Source organism: Canis lupus, chromosome X (assembly GCF_011100685.1).
Source record: "Canis lupus familiaris isolate Mischka breed German Shepherd chromosome X, alternate assembly UU_Cfam_GSD_1.0, whole genome shotgun sequence".
Taxonomy (NCBI): Eukaryota; Metazoa; Chordata; class Mammalia; order Carnivora; family Canidae; genus Canis; species Canis lupus.
Window position 1 is genome coordinate 116,760,048 of NC_049260.1, and position 13,906 is coordinate 116,773,953.

Consider the following 13,906-nt stretch of genomic DNA (forward strand, 5'->3'; position numbering starts at 1 on the left):
AATCTGTCATTTGTTCAACAAAAAGTTATTGAATGCCCAGTAGGTGGCCAACACAATGCTAATCTTGATAGATAAAAATAATGAATCTCCTAAAATAGTCTTGAGGATCACTGGGTAGCATTTATCACTTTTATATTTCTTTGTATTATCAACTCTTTTATTGGTAGTAGTCACAAAAGCTCATAAAGCTGCTTTCAGTTACAATTTTACATACAAAATTATACAGGCATGCAGGTATACTGTTGTCTCTACATTTTCTCCCTCCTTTCAGTTGGCATGGCTAGTACGACAGGCTTCCAAATGTTCAGAGAAAACAGTATAAAATCATTATTCTGCTCCTAAAGTGACCATCAACTACACAATAGCTATATTTGTAGGTATAAATACCAATTATTTCTTATTGTTCACATTTCAATATGTGTCATAATTTCTCAAAATCTTTGTAGAGAATAACATGGCAGTAAAACCCTTAAGTGATTCACCTGATATCCTGGCATGAAGATTCTGCTTCACGGAGACAGCCTCAGGCCAAGAAAGGGACTAGAGAATTGTTACAGCTGACATTTGGAGTATATGATCAAAATAATACTTTATTGGGGAACACATTGAAATATTCCCCAATTTCCATGTTGGTCTCTAAGGGGGTCATAGCATTAAACACAACTGGGTAATAAGCATCTCCATCTCTTGCCTTCAAGTATCCTGAAAGATGTGACTCACACCTAACCAACCATTATAACTCGATCACCATTTCTCTTGAATCTAGGTAATGGCTGATAGGCAGTGTCAGAAGTCACCAGAAGACATGCTGCTCCCAAGGCCAAGAGACACACAGAGCTCTGGCCAGGTAACAGGGTAGACATTGTGACCCCAAGGACACCATGAGGCCAGTTGGGGAGAAGTACGGCCTTCCTCTTAACTTTTCTTGCTCATGGAAGAGATATCTTTATATATATTATGTTGATTCTCTCCCCACTGTTATATATGTGCATTAACAAGTGGTTTGCATCCCACCCCCCCACCCCCAATCCAATAGCTAAGCAGGAAATACATTCCATCTTACTCCTACCTGTCACCATAGATCTGAGTCCCTCTCCCTGAGTTACTTACCTCAACTCCTGAGACCCAAAAATAAGCAGGTAAAACACAGAATCCTGGAAGCAAAGGATGAGAGAATAATCAGTAGTTGGTGAGATGAAGACAGTAGAGATCATTTTTCCTCCTCAGACCCTGGAGTGAAAAAAATACGAAACAAAACTTTTTTCTTTATCAGCAGTGTGCAACAATACAGAAAATGTTCTAGGTGCCTAGGGATGCCCTTATTCTCCTCTCAGCTCCTGGTTTTTGTGAACCTTTTATTGGATGCATATTTGCTATGAGCAGCATATTTCTGCATTTTCGCACTCTGTGACACATGCTACTATTAGGTGCCTGTGTTTCCCTCGACAGATTGAACCTGAAAATATTAGAAGGAAACATAAGGGAGAATACTAGACTGAAAGCAAGTTTGATTTAAAAAACTGGGTTCTAGAAGTTCTTGTAAAGAGAGAAATAAGAGGATTTGTGTAAGTGAATTTATCTAATACAGATATAGTAATTTAATATTAGTTACATTTATTACTTTTGAAATATAAAGTAAGGGTGAGGAAAATGTAATCTGGATGTCCCCTGGTCCTCCAGTCTATATGTGTTTCCTTGCCTTCAACTGTCCATAAAATAAATTCCCTCCCTTAAATGCAAGAAATGCCACACATTTCCTAAAATTTCAGTGTATTACAGGAAGACATCATAAACTAGGACCATAAATTTATGCTCTTAAGGGAAATTCCCAAGACAAACAGGCCTCCTAGACTCTGTTTTCTTTCTTCCTGGTCCTAACTCTAGATACATGACTTTCTTCCTAATTTCCCAAAGCAGCCCTAGTAGAAATAATAGAATACAGTAGAGAGATACCCTAGCTAATGTAGAAACTATAGACATGATGAAACTGCATTGGCAAAAAGCCGGGTAATATTCCCTCCTTCCAAGCATATACTACTGGGCTTGATCATTTTGCATTTAGTTTAGTAAGGCTAAATGATTAGAAGCATCTTGCACAGTAGCCATGTACTTTTTTACATTGATATGGAAAAATAATGATGATTTTCAGTATCAGATATACCTGTGCACCATTTCCATCAGTCTATTAAATGTCTACAACCCTCAATAGACTGAGAAGCACACAGCTCAGTCTCAGAGATTAGTCATAGTCAAGGAAACGTATTTCAGGGGACAAAATAATTCCAAATAACTTGATCCTTTCCTTTAAATTTGTTGAATTTCATGAATAGTAACTGAAGCCTGATTCTACAGAAACATTGACATATATCAATTTCTCTTTTGTCTGCTTCTCTCTTCCTTGAAGTATTTGGGCCCTTGACGTAGCTCTCCAAACTTCTCAACGGAAAACAATAGCACCTCAGAACTGTTTCCTTCAACCACCAGCATCAGTATAATTTTTTCTTCTTTGCTTCACATACCCCTCAGTAGCTTCAAAAAAGTCTTTGCAGCAACCTAACACATAACAGGAGACTCTAAGATCCATTACCCCATGAAATCACAAGCACACAACCACCGTGTGCCAATGTAAAAGAGGTGCCATTCTATTTCTGTCTGTGTCCCTCTCAAAAGCTGTGGTTTAAAAGGAGATAACTCCCAAAACCTAAAGGAAAAAAGCCCAATACAATATTTCCTAATTTTCAAGAGGTCTGAGTGGGACGTTTCTGTGCTTGCCAGTGTGACTGATCCTGAGTACCAAGGAGAAATTGGACTACTACTCCCTAGTGGAGGCAAGGAAGAATGTGTCTGGAATACAGAGGTCCCTTAGGGCATCTCTTAGTTTTAGCAGCCCTGGAATTAAGGTCAATGGAAAACCACAACAACCCAATCCAGGTAGGATTACTTATAGCCCAGACCCTTCAGGAATTAAGGTTTAGGTAACCCCATCAAATAAAGAACCAGAACCAGCTGAAGTGGTTGCTGAAGGCAGAGGGAATATAGCATGGATAGTGGAAGAAGGCAGTTATAAATAATAGCTACAAACATATAACCAATTACAAAAATGTGCAACTGTCATGATGTCATGCACACTAATGTCATGTCTTCCTTAACTTATGAATATATGTATGTATACTATATAGCAAATTTGTTTATTTTCTACCCTCTCTTGTCACCTTATCATGTAACATAAGATGTATTGACTTCATATCAGAGTAGTTTAATATTTTAAGTGTTATATCATATTTCAGTTAAAGGATATCAAGGGGAAGAGCAAACGTCACTGAAGGACTTTACCTCCTCATCTTGGGAAGAAGTTAGTGGATTTTCAGTTGCACTCAGGATAAATGTATCATGTTGGGCAGGGCTATGTCTTCATTTGGAGATTAAGGAGGCTTTAAGGAGATACATATGGGTTCCAAGTTGACAAGGAATGGACTTGTGACAGTTAATTTTATGTGTTGACTTGACTGGGCCACATTGTATCCAGATGTTTGGTCAAACATATTCTGGGTATTTCTATAAAGGTGTTTTTGGAAGAGACTAATAGTGAAATTGCAGACTGAGTAAAGCAGGTTGCCCTCCCTAATGTTGGTGAGCCTCCTGAAATCAGTCGAAGGCCTGAATAGAACAAAAAGCCTCACTTTTCACTGAATAACAGAGAATTCTTCCTACTTGACTACCTTGAGCCAAGATCCCAGTTTTTCCTGCCTTTGGGCTTAAATATCAACTCTTCCTGGGTCTTGAGCCCACATGCTTTCAGACCAAAACTACACTATTGGTTTTTCCTTGGTCTCTAGCTTGCCAGCTCACCCTGTGATTTAACAACCTCTCTAATAATATGAGCCAATTCTTTACCATCGATTCCTCTCTCTGTCTCTGTCTCTCTCTCTCTCTCTCTCTCCCCCAATATATGAATATCTTATGATATGATAGCATTACCATGAAGTTACACAAGCATATTCAAAGGAATTGGAGAGCATCACTCCATGACGCATGTAATTCAGCAAGGGAGGACAGAAAGGTATTTGGGCTTCCTAAAACAGAAAGCTTGACTATTGGGAGGAAAGCAAAGAGGTATCAAGTTTTTGGGAGTTTTGAAGGCAGGGTGTGTATTTGTTGTGCATTGAGGAAAAACTAACCTATAACCAGAGAAGGGGCATATCGTTCTAAGTGTGGTTGGTCCTTTTGTGGACAAAGAGCTATAATTACTTGAAGAATCTACACAAGAGAATTTTCCTAGGGGGTCCTTTAATTCTAGATTGAGTTTCACAAGAGGTGCTTCAGAGAATACTCGGTGGTGGCCTGTCACTGAAGGTACCAGGGCTCAAGGAAGTGTGGCTCTGTCACTAAAGTTCCACCCACCATTGCCAATGCCACCACAAATGTTGTCCTCATTGTACATTACCCTACTCAAAAAGGTGCCATTCATATATCAACTTATGTGAATGACGCCTCCCTGAGTAGGGCACTGAACACAGATAAGCCGAAGGCAGCAGGCCTGACTTTTTAAAAAGAAACCTACAAATGAGGTTTTTCCTGGGACACTCCCTCCTTAGATTTTAGAGGGCTCTTTAAAGGGCCCCATGAGTTGAACCAGCAGGTTCTTAGAACCAGGTGGCTCTAAGACTCAAAAAATGATACTAGTGTGCAGCTATTGCCTCTTTCAGGGCCAGCACTGATGTTGTACCTGTTGCACATTGCTACACTCAAAGAGGTGCCAATCATAGGTTTTAGCTACATGGATGGCACTTCCTGAAGTGGAGCACTGCACACACCATAGGTAAAGGTGGTGATCCCGCACAAACCCCAACACCCTCATCACTATGCCAGGACAATCAACGCTTTAATACTCTCAATGAGGAATCAGCAGAATACAACCAAAAGGCCTGGAAAGCAGCCACTATGCTCCCCTCTCATTTGCCTTCCCCTGAGTACCTACCTGTGCACTTGCTATGCATTTCACGGGATAGATTTTAGGACTGAGAATAAGGCTTCTTCCTTGCCTTTTCCCTCTTCCTCTTAGATTTAGGATACTTGCTGCATTATTCTACTTCTCAATTTAATATAGTTGGCACATAGAAAAACCACTTTATTTCCCCAAAGTCAGTTTTTAAGTAGAAAGGATAATTTAACTCACTCATTATACGCAGATATTGCAGATCTAGTAGAGCTCAATTAGAACAGTGCTGGACAGAATTTTTTTTTTCTTTACACATTGATTCTTCTTTATACAACCATGTGAGCTTTAGCTTGGCATCCTATGAGAAGAGATGGAGGTCTGAAGCAGCAGAAAGGAACAGCATTATGTACTTAAAAATCAACACACAGAAAAAAGTAACACATACAAACACATACAAATACATGCAAATAAACATGCAGATAATGAAACCAAAAAAGAAAAACAAAAAAAAACAGCCCCAATCCACACAAAACAGTACAGTGCAATATTCTAAATAACACATTATTTTTTAAAGATTTTATTTATTTATTCATGGGAGACACAGAGAGAGAGAGAGAGAGGCAGAGACACAGGCGGAGGGAGAAGCAGGCTCCATGCAGGGAGCCCAATGTGGGACTCGATCCCGGGACTTGGGGATCATGCCCTGAGCCAAAGGCAGACGCTCAACCGCTGAGCCATCCAGGCATCCCAATAACACATTAAAAAAAAAAAAAAAAAAAAACACCACCAGCAGGAAACTAAAAAGAATGTATAAGATACAAGGAATTCAGATACACAAAACCCACAGGAAACAAACCCAAAAAGCAAACAAGCAAACAACAAAAAAGAATGCACCAACTAAATTTCAATGAACAAAAAGATCATAAAAACAAAAAAAGAATTCCATAAATAAAAAATACCCCACACCAAAAAAAAAAAAAAAAACAAAGAACAAAAAACCATCGAGTATATCCTTACAAAAATACAAAACTCCAAAACATACACACCAAAAAATGACTTCACACCAAAAAATGACTTCACTCCTCAATAAAATCAAAAGCTGTGAGCAAACACGAGTCCCTCTTACAATCCAGCACCTATTAGGGATAAATGACCCTTACTGCACAGGGAAATTCTGAGAATTCAGGAAAGAGAGAAGTGGACAACACCATACGAAGTAAACAGATGTGGTGCCCTGGTAGCAATGTTAGAACACAAAGAAGAAAAATTTCTCTCTTCTTCGCTACAGCTGAACTTTCTTCATGGCTTTGGGTGAGGCTTTTGGGTTATATGACGTTACAGAGATTGACAACAAAATCCACAAATGTCAGTTGTCAACTCAATACCCTGATGATTTAAGAGAGATTACCTGAGAGGTGATACGGCACAGGTTACCAGGTTCTATCCCATTCCCCCACATAGAAATGTAACATTTATACCTTGGCTCCCAGGTTGTTCTTCAGTCCAGCAATGATCTTCAGGGGTTGGTGCTTGCTCACTCTCTTGCTCTCTCCTCTGAGAGCCCAGAGATATGAGTGACACTTAAAATGAACAAGAGAACTGGCATAAAAACAGACCCACTGACCAAAGAAACAGACTAGCCCAGAAATAAACTCATACACATATGATCAAATAATCTTTGGCAAGGGTGTCAAAAACAGACAATGGGGAGAAGACACTAAAAGTTCAATAAATGGTGCTGTGAAAATTAGATATTCATATATATATAAAAGTATATATATTATTATACTTATATTTATATTCATATATATGAATATATGTTATTCATATATATAAGTATATATATTAAGCCATATAAAGAAGAAAATTGCCATTTGTGACACAAAGTGCATTATGCTAAGTGAAATAAGCCTAAGAGAGAAAGACAAATTCTGTACGGTATCACTTATATGTGGAATCGAAAAGAATTTTTTAGATTAAAAGAAATAAGAGCAAAAAGCCAATACAATATTTCCTCATTCTTGAAGGTTCTGAGAGGTCAATGATCACATCTTGTCATGCCTTTACACAAAACTTTACAAAAAAGTAAATCTATTTATTGCATGAAAATTTCTGCATGCCATCTTAGTCTCCTACTGATATGGTGACCAGAGAAAAATGTAAAATGATATTTAAAGGAAGATAGAGGGGGGCACCTGGGTGGCTCAGTGGTTGAGCGTCTGCCTTGGGCTCAGGTCGTGATACTGATACTGGGGTGCTGGGATGAGTCCCGCATCGGGGTCCCCACAAGGAGCCTGCTTCTCCCTCTGCCTGTGTTTCTGCCTCTCTCTCTGTGTCTCTCGTGAATAAATAAATAACATCTTAAAAAAAAAAAAGAAGAAGAAGAAAAGAGAGCTTCTAGACCCTGAAGAAACAGCTAGGTTCAATCCATGAAAGAGTAAAGAGCTTCGGAGTTCAGCAGAGGGGGATTCTAGGTACGGTAGAAAATGAAGGAGAAGGCTTCTATGAGGAAATTTGAAGGTTGAGAGCAGAGCAGTAGCTTTGAGCACAGGAATTTCTTCAGAAAGAAGGAATTCTGGGTAGCCCCAGTGGCTCAGCGGTTTAGCACCGCCTTCAGCCCAGGGCCTGATCCTGGAGACCCGGGATCGAATCCCATGTCGGGCTCCCTGATGGAGCCTACTTCTCTGCCTGTGTCTCTGCCTCTCTCTCTCTCATGAATAAATAAATAAAATCTTAAAAAAAAAAAAAAAAAAGAAAGAAGGAATTCTGAGACTATAGAGAGGGACCCATCTCCAAAATTCCCTCAAATTTGGTCAGGCCTTTCTAGAACAATGGGGTGGTGCAAATCCCTAGAGAAGGTATATGAGAAGATTTTCCAAGAACCCTCTTTTGCTTGATCAGGCCTCTCTAGATGTGCTTCTGAAATAGCTCAGCCCTGAGGAGGTGGCCCCTTACTCAGAGGAGGATAGCTGTCCTTGAAGCTCCACCCCACCCCCAGGACTACCACATGTTGATGAACATGTTGTACAAGACTCCTCTTCAAAAAGGCAAAATTCACAGCTTTGTCATGTGAATCACATCAACATGAGGAGGGCACTGTATACAAAGTGGCCGGATGTGGCAGCCCTGTTCAAAGACCTGTCTCATGAAGCTTTTTTTTTTTTTTTTTTTTTTAATTTTTATTTATTTATGATAGTCACAGAGAGAGAGAGAGAGAGGCACAGAGACATAGGCAGAGGGAGAAGCAGGCTCCATGCACCGGGAGCCTGATGTGGGATTCGATCCCGGGTCTCCAGGATCGCGCCCTGGGCCAAAGGCAGGCGCCAAACCGCTGCGCCACCCAGGGATCCCTCATGAAGCTTTAACTCCACTCTCACACCTTTAAGCCTTTGAATAGACACCGACATTTGACCAAAGTGCCTCTATTACCCCCATGCCACTGCTCTTCTTCTTGTATCCTCTGGGTATCCCTCTGGTACTGCATCCTTAATGAGCCAGGTTTCAGGAGCAAAGTAGAATAAACTCCCTCCACCTCCTCTTCCTTAGGAAGAATAATCTATGTTGGCATTGTCCTGTTGATTTTCTAATTATTACTGATATTAAGGATGGTTCATTAAAAACTATTTTGCTACTCCCAAAGTAATCCTTTTTTAAAGTTATTGTTTTATTTTATTTAAATTCAATTAATTAACATATAGTGTATTATTCGTTTCAGAGGTAGAGTTCATTGATTCATCAGTCTTTCTTTTTAAAGGTTTTATTTATTTATATGACAGGGAAAGCACAAGGAGGGGGAACAGCAGAGGGAAAGGGGGAAGCAGGCTCCAGCCAAGCAGGGAGACTGATGCAGGACTTGATCCCAGGGCCCCAGAATCATGACCTGAGCCCAAGGCAGATGCTTAACCAACTGAGCCACCCAGGAGCCCCTCATCAGTTTTATAGGAACACCAGTGCTCATTACATCCCACGCCCAAAGTAATTATTTAAGTAAAAAAGTCAAACACCTCAGTCCTTCAGGCTTCTGCACTGGAAACCAGGTACCGAAGTCCAAATAAACAATTATTACTAAACAAAAACATCTGAAAACTCAAACCAAATTCAAGCAATGCAATATATGCATGAACCAATCAACTAGTTTATGAACACCAACACACATAACTCTCACGCCTTTTCAAAAATAAGCACAGAATCAAATTGAGAACAATTTACAATGGCATCACTGTCACTGCCTGGTACAAATTTGAGGGTGTGAGACTTTCTGCCCAGAGAAACCCTTAAAGCTCAAGAGAAGGGAGCACACCTCTTGAGCATTTGACACTGGTTGTATACAGGTAATAATGTAATAATATTGGTAGATAAATTAGAGGAATTCGCTTCCTCTTGGTCATAATCTAAATTTTCCTCAAGATTTGGAGTAAGACATATAACTGGTTTGAGATGACAGCAAAATTCCACAAACTTCCACTTGCCCATTCAATGTGCTGATGCAGTGTGGTTTGTGGGAACTCATTTGGAAGGGGGCATCATTATGGCAGCTCCCCAGCTCCATTTCCCAGCACTATAGTGGATACAACCTGCTTCCCAGTTACTTCTCCAGTCCTGCAGATCATCTCCAGCAGTCTAGTGCCATCCATTTTTCTATGACTCTTGCTTTTTCTTTGTGAAGACCTTGAATTAAGAAGGAACAACTCAGGGAATGTAGAAGGGAAAAGACAAAGTTACATGTCTTCATTCTCAAGAGTTCTGAGATAAGTACTTTCTCCTCCCTTCATCTTTTTGCAAAATTAAAAAATATAAAACATTAAATACAGAAAAAGGAACTAACCACATTAAATGTTCTAAGGACATTCTTCACCCCTATGGTTATGGTGAATTCAGAAAGAATTGTATGGCTATACATAAACATGTATTTTAAGTAATATTTAGATATAAGTTCATATTTATATACATATACTTTGGAAGAAAATGTGTATACTTTTCTGTGTGTGTGTGTGTGTGTGTGTGTGTGTGTGTATACTTTTCTAAGTAGGGAAGTGCATCTAAACCCCTGAGAAAAGACTTGTCTTCAGTGCTAGACAGGAGAGAAGTTTTGAGTATAAAGGGAAGCTTCTGAGGCAGGAGGGAATTTGAAAAGCCCCAAAGGAAAAGGGAAAGGCTGGGGTACTATATGGAATGTTACTAGGAAAAATCAGGGGGTCATAAAGAGTTCATGGGCTCTGCCTACAGTAGAAGCTCTGCATGCACAAAAAAGGAAAGCCATATCCTCACTACAAATTTTTATACCTGCATGGGCATACCTCTCATAAGGGTATACCAATCCCTGGAAAACCTCAATGGGTGATTTCCCAGGAGTCCCCAGTCTCTAAGTTTTGCTCCTCAAGACATGCTTATGAGAGTCCCAGCAGTGGGAGGATGGTGCTTGGACTCAAAGGAGGGCAGCTCTGTGTATGCAGTTCAAACACTCACTACTATAGCCACCATATAGATTGTATATAATGTGCATTACTGTACTCAAAAAAGGTGACAGTCATGTTCTAGTATCTATGAATGTCACCCTCTCAAGTAGAGCACTACACTCAGCTGAAGGTGGTGGCTCTGCCAATCACATACACGCAGTTTTCATCTGATACTTGGACTCAAAGGAGGGCAGCTCTGTGTATGCAGTTCAAACACTCATCACTATAGCCACCATATAGATTGTATAAAATGTGCATTACTGTACTCAAAAAAGGTGACAGTCATGTCCAGTATCTGTGAATGTCACCCTCTCAAGTAGAGCACTACACTCAGCTGAAGGTGGTGGCCCTGCCCATATACATACACGCAGTTTTCATCTGATGCAGAACTTCTAGCATGTGAATGATGACACCACTGTCCTTCTCTTACCTTCCTTTGAGTGAGCATCCCCTGATTTTGCTGCATATTTAATGTGCTGGTTTAGAAGCTGAGAGAAAACAAGCCTTCCTCCCTTTTTCTCTTCCTCAGGTGAGAAAGAACCTTATCAACATTTTCCTGTTGAATTTCAAGTTGTCAGAAGTGGCATATTAAATATGGTTTTCTTTCCACTAAAGCTAAAGCTTCTCCCAACACACCCACCACATCCCTCTGTGCCCCAACCTTCCTAGTCCTTTGGTCAGAATTCTATTACAACTTAACTCCAATACCTGAGAAGAAGCAAGGTAAACATGCAGGAAACTCAAAAGAGAAGAGAAGACAATTTAAAGGTGGTGCTAGAATTCATAGGACAGAAATCCCATTTTCTTCACCATTCCTGGATAAGTTATAGCCCATTGACCTTTCTGGGAATCAAGAGAGAAGATAGGCTTAGGGCCTATCTTAGGGCCCAGGAGTGTACAATTTTTCCTTCCCAGCTCTGGATTTTCTCCACTTTTCTTAGAGTTCCTGCTGTTGAGAGATCTTTTCCAATCTTTCCATTTGGAGGCACAGGCTTCCAGGTGTCCCTCTTTCTCTTTAAAAAATGAGGCTGAAAGATGGTGGAAGTAAGTAGGTGAAAGAAATCCACACACACCCCAAGTCAGTTATACTTTAAGTGCTAGGGAGATGAGTTTTACAAGAGTCTGTAGAGACAGAGATGGGTGTATTGAATAAAATACACAATTGGCTAAATTACTTGCCATGGGGAGGGAGAATAAGCTGAGGGACATTTAATCTGGATGGGCCTAAGTCCCCGAACATTGAGACTAAAATTTTATTTAGTCCATATACTACAATGACTCAAGTCTAAGTCTCAAATCCAGTCTCAAATTCAGTTTTGATTTATTAACATATATTAACATAATATATAATATTAATATAATATATAATATATAATTCAGTTTTGATCTCTTAATATATAGTAATATATAAAGAGATCAAAACTGAATTTAAAAGTATTTTTAAAAAATTTCCAGTCAATAAGCACAAAGAAAGATTATCAAGATCACTAATCATTAGGAAAATGCAATTGAAATCACAATAAGATACCACTTCAAATCCATTAGGATGTCTATCATAAAAAACAAAAACAAAACAGAAAATAACAAGTGTTGACAGGATGTAGAGAAATTGGAAACTTCATGCACTACTAGTGGGATTGTACAATGGTGGAGCTGCTACAACAAACAGTATGGTAGTTCTTAAAAAAAAAAAAAAAAAAAAAGAATTACCATATGGTCCAGAAGTTCCAACCCTGAGTTTATAACCAAAATAACTGAAAGCAGAGACTAGAACAGATATTTGTACACTCATATTCACACAGTATTACTCACAATAGCCAAAAGGTGGAAACAATTCAAGTGTCCATGGTGGATAAATAGATAATATAAAATGTGGTATATAATACAAAGGAACATTCTGCCTTAAAAATGAAGGAAATTCTGACACATGCTATAACAGGATGAAACGGGAAGGCATTAAGTGAAATAAACAAGACAGAAAAGGACAAATAATGTACAATTTCACTTCTATGAGGTACCCAATATAGGCATATTCACAGAGAGAGAAAGTAGAATAGAGGTTACCAAGGGCGGGGGATGAGGAGATAAATGAAGAGTTACTGTTTAATGCAAATAGAATTCCACTCTGGAATGACTAAAAAGTTCTGGAGACAGATAGTTATAACGGATGTACAACAATGAGAATGTACTTAATGCCACCGGATTGTACACTCAAAAAGGGTTAAAATTTATGTTCTATATATTTAACCACAATTGTAAAATTCCCCTTCCAAAAAATCCCAAATACATAACATGCACAAAAACATAAACACCTTGGCAAAAAACACCAGCAAAACTAAAATGAGAAATAATTTAAAAATTATAAAACCCAAAACAAAAGTACTCTAATTACATACATGCTGTTCAATGTTAGCAATGCTAGTACATAAAATAGTGTTTTTCTTCCTCCTTCCTCCCCAACCCAAATTTCCTCGTTTAAGGTAGGCAGCAAATTTCCCTAAAAAGAAGTCGATTCAGCCTTCAGTGTAGATTAAAGGAGAGGAACATCAGGAAGCCCCCGTTACCCCAAGAAGAAATGTAAAATGTGCAACCTGATTCTCACACACTGCTCCAATCCTGAGGCTTTCAGGCTTATAGACCTCTCAATCTCTCTCTTCCCCTCTTCCCTCTCTCTTCCATCACCCCTGTTCCCACTGTCCCACACACGAGGTTAAGAAGGGACATAAAAGTGGGATATAAAAACCAACTTAATATTTCATCGTATAAGGCTCTCTGAATACTGGTTTCTCCTTGCCCTTCCTCCTTTCACATATATATATGGGGTGGGGGTGACAAGAATAAGAGAGTCTTAAGAGAGTAAAAGTTCTGGATCATTTGGTAATGTCATATAATATCCAAAAGTATATCCAGAAGAATGGAAAGACTTTTAGGTTCATAAAGAAAGAAGTAGCTTCCATCCCTGAGTTACAATAAAGTTTTGGTTCAGCTGTGAGGGAAACTGAGAAGCAGAAGAGAATTTGGGGAGCAAGAAAGGAAAGTTTTGAAAATAGTGAAGGGAACTGATAGGTGAAAAAAGATTAAGAGTTTGGGGGGGGGTGAAGGGAGAAAATTCAGAACTACAGAGCAGAAAAGGACTCATAAAACAGAAGTGAGGGCTATGTTCTTCTAGCAAGTCTTATTTCCATCTGGTCAGGTCACTTTCAGACACAGGAATTTAAATCACTATAATAATCTATAGATGATTCTCCCCTAGAATCTAAATCTCTACATTTTGCAATTTAGGAGGCATTTAAGAAAGCTCTCTGAGGCAGCCCAGTATCGAAGTGTGGGAAGGGTACCTAGACTCAAAAGAAAGCAGCTCTCTGAATGCTGATAAACATTTGCCAATTTTAGAGCCAGCACCTAAGTGTGCATGTTAGCCAAGCTGATGTTACAGGAAACTAAGTTATCCTCTCACCTGAAATAATGAAAAATACCTGCCAAAATATAGGAAACAATAGTTTACAAGTTA

General features: G+C 39.2%; 1 long non-coding RNA gene and 4 other non-coding genes across 8 annotated transcripts in view; all 5 read right to left on the reverse strand.

The window, feature by feature from the left end:
• Nucleotides 1-1,016: 1,016 nt before the first annotated feature.
• LOC111094761 overlaps nt 1,017-13,906 on the reverse strand; it is a 118,839-nt gene continuing 105,949 nt past the window's right edge. For all 4 annotated transcript variants that reach the window (XR_005386492.1, XR_005386493.1, XR_005386491.1 and 1 more), the window contains 4 exons: nt 9,514-9,607; nt 6,418-6,519; nt 5,177-5,317; nt 1,017-1,154 (listed from right to left, as the gene is read on the reverse strand). This is a non-coding gene — a long non-coding RNA (uncharacterized LOC111094761). The remainder of the gene's footprint in view (nt 1,155-5,176; nt 5,318-6,417; nt 6,520-9,513; nt 9,608-13,906) is intronic.
• On the reverse strand, nt 4,403-4,537 carry MIR506 (microRNA mir-506). Its single transcript, NR_128884.1, has one exon. It is a non-coding gene; the product is annotated as a microRNA mir-506 (primary transcript).
• On the reverse strand, nt 4,701-4,845 carry MIR507A (microRNA mir-507a). Its single transcript, NR_128895.1, has one exon. It is a non-coding gene; the product is annotated as a microRNA mir-507a (primary transcript).
• Nucleotides 10,425-10,519, reverse strand: MIR508A (microRNA mir-508a). Its single transcript, NR_128880.1, has one exon. It is a non-coding gene; the product is annotated as a microRNA mir-508a (primary transcript).
• Nucleotides 10,647-10,729, reverse strand: MIR508B (microRNA mir-508b). Its single transcript, NR_128887.1, has one exon. It is a non-coding gene; the product is annotated as a microRNA mir-508b (primary transcript).